The sequence below is a fragment of the Triturus cristatus genome, chromosome 5_2 (genome assembly GCF_964204655.1).
Source record: "Triturus cristatus chromosome 5_2, aTriCri1.1, whole genome shotgun sequence".
Lineage (NCBI taxonomy): Eukaryota > Metazoa > Chordata > Amphibia > Caudata > Salamandridae > Triturus > Triturus cristatus.
Genome location: NC_140588.1, coordinates 57,441,039 through 57,448,133, shown reverse-complemented (window position 1 = coordinate 57,448,133; position 7,095 = coordinate 57,441,039). Strand labels below are relative to the sequence as shown.

The 7,095-nt window shown below is 37.4% G+C and overlaps 1 protein-coding gene across 1 annotated transcript in view; it reads right to left on the bottom strand.

Moving 5' to 3' along the window:
* Positions 1-375: 375 nt before the first annotated feature.
* The window catches only part of LOC146822653 (uncharacterized), a 150,643-nt gene continuing 143,923 nt past the window's right edge, over positions 376-7,095 (bottom strand). Inside the window, exon 5 of the mRNA XM_085606578.1 lies at positions 376-502. The gene's annotated coding sequence lies outside the window, so the exon portion shown is untranslated. The remainder of the gene's footprint in view (positions 503-7,095) is intronic.

Genomic DNA, 7,095 nt, shown 5'->3' with positions numbered 1-7,095 from the left:
CATGAAGTCTGTATCCATGTTCCTTCCACCTATCTGTAAAACCGTGACGACGCAATAACTTCATTTAAAAAACCCGTCGCACCAAAATAAATTAAAAAAATATTGCTTTCATAACACTATTATTTAATAGAAAAATAAATCATTCTTTTTAAATTATTCTATTCAACAAAAAGTGTTACAAAATCAATAAACCCAACATGAGCCTACAACTACTACCTCTTTTGGGAAACATTTTTAAGTTAAAACATACAAAAATATCTCAATACAAGTACCCTAATTCTTACAACCTCCATACTCTCTCCTTACAATAAACTATGCGAACATTAACCTATTTTTAATAAATAAAATTTTCTTTACCTGGACACAGCTCTTCCATGCTTCTGATCCAGACCTCGACAATCCTCGCAATGACGAAACGTACGTACAAGCGGCAACGCCATTTCCGAAAAAGGAAAAAAGGACAATTTCTCTCAATGACTTCAATGTTAAACCGTGGGAAAACCTACAAAGAAAATAAAAATGATATGTCACAATACAGTTTAAAATCTATGTTTATTTATAAAAAATAATACAACCAATAGAGTATTTTTTTTAATTGATCATTTTTTTAACTGTATTATATTTATTAGAAATGTAATAAAATTACCTACAATACTAATAATGTGTCAATCAATTGTTTTGTAAACTATTTATTTTTTCTTAAACTTATATTTTAAAACATTTTCTATGTCTATTTATGCAAACTCATGTTCTACATGTTTGATTTTTTGAATTTTTAAAATATATTAATATACTTTTAAAAGATTATTAATTTTATAAATCAAATTTTAAATTTATAATATTTCATTTATGATAGGTTATAATTATACATTGATATATAATCACCCCCTACCCAAAAACACCCTGAGTTTGTCTGCATATCACTTTTATAAATTGTAATAATTACAATTAATTAAACAATTTTAAAATTAAATACCTCAAAATTAATTAATACATAATACTAAAGTATTACAAAAATTACCTGAGTGTTAATACACCCCCCCCCACCCACCCAAAACTCATGTTTTCCATGCATCCACTCCCAGGGGATAAGTGCATAAGCCTTGTTTAATAATTTTAATAATACTTTAAAATAATTCTCTAGCAGTAAATCTAAATATTTATTAATTCTCAAGTATTTAAATTATTACTGAAGTATTAATATGCTTCCCTCCCAAAAACCCTGTTTCCCATGCATTCCGTCCCAGAGAATAGGTGCAAAAGCCTGTTTTATTATTTTATCATTAAATTTATTTTAAAATATTCTATTACTAAAAATAAATATCAATTAATTGACAAGTATTAAAATTAATACCTGAGTATTAATGCATTCCCCCACCCAAAACGCCTGTTTCCCATGGATCCCATCCCAGACGATAGGTGCCTAAGCTTTTTTTTATTACTTAAAATATAAATGTTTTTTTAAATTATCTAACAGTAAACTACATTTCTATTAATTCATAAGTATTAAAATTAATACCCGAGAATTAATTTTAAATAAAAGTTTCTAATACTATAACTAAATATCCATAAAGTATCAAGTATTAAAATTAATACCTGAGTATTAATACACTCCTACACCCAAAACCCCTGTTTCCCGTATATCCCATCCCAGGGAATAAGGGCAAAGCACCTGTAATAGATTTTAAATAAATGCATTATAATAAATATATATATTATTTAAAAAATAATAACTAATCGAATTTTTTTAATAATACGAGAGTATTAAAAATAAAACATGAGTATTAATACACTACATAACCCAAAACCTACCCTTTTTATTTGATTTTTATGATATATATATATATTTTTTTTTTTTCTCATAAAAACTTGTAAACTAAATATTATTTAATTCACAAAACTTAAAAATAAGATCTGGGGATGTTTGCAAAAAACAATCTTCAATTTTTTTATATAAAATAATTTTATTATAAAAAATATACCATTATAAAATATTTAAAAACTGCCCCAAAAACTAAAAAACAAATATTAAAAATAATCAAAAATAAATACTTACCTCACCTCAATTACTAACCTTACAATGCGTTGTAATGGCATAGGTTGTAATGGCACATGCGTTGTAATGGCATGCAATGTAATATCACCAGCATTTTAAAAGTTGCATTGTAAAGGCATTACGATGTAATGGCTGCGTTGTAATGGATGTTTCCCTTCCCATATCGGGCAGGCACTGATATCGGTTTACCCCTTGAGATATATTAAAACTCCCGCTATCAGCTACTCTCTCTTCAGGAGTTGAAACTAATTCTTTTGCTGCCTTTGTTAAGGGGGGGGGGGGGGCTCCCCTCCTACCCCTCTAATCTCCATTGACTGAAGTGCACACAAAGCCACCCTAGATTCTCCAGATATGATATCCTTGCTTTGCACATTTAAAAAGGATCTAAGCGAGGGCATAATCTTAAAATGATGGCTACTGAATGGCCAATTTAAAGGTTTCCTTCTAGCGCCCTTCAATACTCGGGGATGAAGTACTGGCTCTGATAGTCTCTATTTCTCTGCAAGACTAGAAAACATTTCCTAGGGAAGGGGGATTTTGGCCTTACTTACCCCCTTAGACACCTTCAGTTTCAGCTTAAGTGGCTCGACCTTCCGCTTCCCCTTGTCTATGTGGGCTATATGACTGCTTTTATCGAAGCCACCCCCTACTTCCCCTGCACTCCTCAGAGTATATCTGTTCTTCTTATGAGGGCTCCCCTTCATTGGCCAGCCTTCAGCCCCCTCAGCTGCTCTCCTACCTTCCCTCTTCTGTTCAGGTGCAGTCGAGTACCCTTCCTCCTCTACCACAACCACACTCCCTTCCGAGCTGCTCCAAAACATGTCGCTCCATTGCTCCCTCATTGCCTCACCCTGAGAGAGGAGACACTTTGCAGCCACCCTGCGTGTACTGCCTCTGCCATTCCTCTCCTCCGTGCAACCCTGCAAGTGATTTTGTTGGTCCTCCTCACTTCCTCGGCGGCCCTTGTCTACCACTCCCGCTCCCTGTCTGCTGCCGCCTCAAGGGCCGCACACAACTTTTGTGAGTCCTCGCACTTGCTGCCTCCGATCTAAAACTCTCACCGACCATCAGTGTGGGTTGCTCTTAACAACCGGTAAGTTCTCCCTCACATCCAGGCACTCACGTGGCCTGCTGCTAACTTTCCGCCATTTTCTCACATTAACAACTTTTCATGTGATCTGTCTGGAACCTCCCTTCCTCCTTCCGTTCTGCCCAAGAGCCTGTGTAATGTTAAATGTCTGGAGTGGTTTAGGTCACAGAAATGGGTCTAGCAGGTGGTGTGTACTAACCAAATTAGCCAAACAAAAGGGGTGGTCATTCTGATATTAAAAAATGCAGCAGAAGGGTAGGTAGGTTATTGTAACATTAAGGATTTCTGACAACTCTCATACCTTGGTGGGATACTACGGTTCAAATGTAGATGATGTGGAACCCTTCCAGAGTTCATGAATAGAGCTGGTTGGAAATTACTACTCACTAATATTGCCTGGGGACTTTAATGCCATATTGGATAACTGTTTGTATAGGTCAGGTAATAGTAAGGCCAAATTCTGTCCTAAAACGCAATCACATATAAAAACTATGATGAGACAGTTGGGTTTGTATGAAATTTGGAGAGTAAGGGCATGCACAGAGCGAGGGTCCACTTTTCATAATAAAAAATATAAGCATTCATCCTGGATAGACTACTTCTTGGTTAACCAGACTATTCAGGAAAACATTCTTACAGTAAGGTACCTAGCGGCCCATATGTCAGATCAGTCTGCGGTGGCACTAGAGCTCAAAATGGAGCTAGATCAAATGACAAGAAGGTGGACTTTAGATCGCATATTACTAGTGGACCAGGAGGTAATAGGTAGATAAAGGGGGCGGTGGCTGAGTTCCATAGACAAATATCAGTTCAGCTCTGCTGCATGTATTTTGGGACCCCTGTAAGGCCTTCATGAGGGGGTATCCTGATTAATATTTCGGCAAAGAAACGTTTAAGAAGGGAGTGGTTGAGCTAGAACCAGAGATCATCTACATAGAAAAGAAACTTTGGGAGAAACAGCATTCAGAGAAGTCTAGTGAGGCATTGCTAAGTGAGCTGCAAGATTGGAAGCTTAGGTTGATGGCTGTTTTGGAATCCAGGGTAAGGGTTAGGTTGGAGGTGAGCAAGTTAGCACACTTTGAATACAGTGAAAACATGGGGAAGCTTGTGTAATGCTAGAGGAACTCTTATGGTCTGACACCATGTGATGACCTTTGACTATCATCATTTCAATTGACTTTGGTGTTTTACTTGACCCTAGCTTGAATGTATGACATCCTGCATATGCTCTGTTTTGCGTAAAGGTTTCTTTCTTGTAATCTTGTAGTCGTAGTCACAGTCAATAAACTTTATTCGGCTTTAAAAATAAAATCATAAAAGTCATGCAAACATCAATATACCATCATTCGGTTTACAAATTGACAAGTATAATAAGTTCTGGGTAGTTAAAATGCAGTATAAAAATACATAACTCACAATATAAGAATCAATCACAGCTTGCCCTGAGTCTGATGGAGACCCGTAAAAAGTTAACAGTGTACAACGCAGAATCGCCAGAAAGATGTTGTAAAAAAATTATCTTGTAGTCTTACAGTGGGAGCTGTCACAGTAGGACAGCTTGCCAAGAACAAAACGTGTGGAATGTGCATTTGAGAGCATGAGAGAGAGATGTGGAATGTACTTTTTTTGTCATAAGTGCAGTGGTGTACAAGTGTGTACTGTGTTGTACATTGAGAGATGAAGTATATGATCCTATAAGCAGTGGTGCACAAATATGCACTGTGTTGTACATTGAGAGATCAAGTATTATGAAGTTCTTACTATTGGCTTTGACATGGCCTCATGTCATCCTGAATTCTGACTCTGCCTTGCTTGAGCTTTTCTACACGCACAGACAGGCTTGCAAGTTGTTTCAGCTAATCATGTTCAAGGATTGTTTTGTGAGAGATTGTTTAATGTACCCAGGACGGATTTCGGAGGCTTTGTTAAGATGAAGGCTGGAACATGTGAGAATATAGAGGGAACATGGGAACTCCTTCTTGCCCTGGAATGCTTGACTGGTAACTGGCTAGTTCCAGTAAGTTTCCTTGGGGCAGATGGAAAGACTCTCGAACCTTCGAGTGTGTTTTGAGATTATAAAGCTGAGGTTTGTTGACTTAGAAACCGGGATTTTGGAATCCGAATGGGGATGGACACGTCTACTTCGGTACAGCGGAACCCTGGTTGGTGAGGCTCTTGTCCCCGGCTGTTAAATCCCCCGGTCTGGAGTAGAATAAGATGCAGTGTTTGCACCAGGTGAAGTGTTGAGCTTTAATTATTGCCGTTGTGATGTGTGGCCAGTGGCTTTGATCATTTGAGATGTTTTCTTTGTGATGTGTGAGTGAGCCGAGGTGCATACCCAAAGTAATCATTTGATGTATTTAGTGTGCATATATATATCTTTCTGATCTCTTGCAGGACGTCCAATATATTTTCTTGCATTTTATCTCATATTATTTGCTGCTTGTATTTCATATTAATGTCCAGGCATTTAATTGTAGCATTTACTAAGTGTGTTATCATTGCTTGCATATAAATATATATTTCTATCTATAAATTTGAATGTTGTTCATTTGGTATCTGGGAAAATCTTTCTGTTAGAGAGCATTGCATATATAAAACCCCAAACCTTATTCTAAAAAAAGAGTATTTGCATTTTGTAAAGTAAAACCCTTTTCTAGGAGGAGTTGTGTTTTATGTCTCCTGCTCTGCCATGTTTGAGCCACTGTGTGGAACTCTGTATTATCTGAAAGGCGGAGCAAGACAGCTTGAAAGACCAAGGTGGACCAAGTGTGGAGTGAGGTAAGGGAAGTGAAGTGTAGGGCAACAGGGAAACTCCTAATGAAGACCCGGGAGGTAGAATGTGCTATTTTGGACTTTTTTGGATCTTTGTAAACAGAGGACCTGAGAATATCGGAGGAGCATGTGAATGTGTGGTTAGAAGGGTTAACGGTGAGAAGAGTCTCAGAAGAAGGAAAAAAAGCTTCGATCAAATGTTTATTCGGGTGGAAGTCCAACGGACATTAGATAAGGGTAAGTGAGGGAAGGCTGCAGGACGGGATGGGCTCCCCAATAAATTCTACAAGGCTTTAGGGGAGACTATCACCCCTTTTATGGCCCAACTATTGGGAGGGATTTTAGAAGAAGGAACCCCTCTTCCTAAGTCTTGGGAGGAGGCCACGGTTACTTTGATCCTTAAGCCAGACAAGTGTGAGCCTTACAGACCCATCTCTCTCCTCAATTGTGATTATAAGCTCTTTGCAAATCTATCAGCTACTAGACTGAATAAGGTAATGGGAGAGATTATACTACAGGGTCAGAAGGGTTTTATGAAAGGGAGACACATACATGAACTAACCCCGTAAATTGATAGGGGCCATAGATTTGGCTTAGGCAAATAAGCTGTCACTTGCAGTTATCACACTAGATGCCATCAAAGCATTTGGTAGAGTAAGTTGACAATATCTGAACACACTTTTAAGTCACTACATTTTAGAGGATACATTCTGTGGTGTGATTTGGGAGTATTTATAAGGCACCCTTAGCAAGGATGATCTTAAATGGCAATTTGATAGCAGAATTAAAAATTTCAAGAGGAACTAGACAGGGTTGCCCGCTCTCTCAGCTATTTAATTTGTACATCAAGTCATTAGCCAGAAACATTAGAAAGGAGAGGATATAAAACCATTCACGAGTGTCACTTGGGAAACAAAGTTTGTTTTATATGCCAATTACGTGATGATCTAGCCAGCAGTCTAGGCTCCACTTTGGTAGCATTAGAGTGTTGGATCTCTGACTTTGGGAAAGTCTCTGGATATGAGGCAAATCCAGCAAAAAAGGAAGTTATGGTCTGGAATACGGAAGTAGAAAATCATCTCATAAAAAGAGAATTAAACTATATGGGTATTAGAATTAGTCAAAATCTAGAGAAAATTGCTAAATTAAATTTTAGTAGGTTAATGGTGGAAAC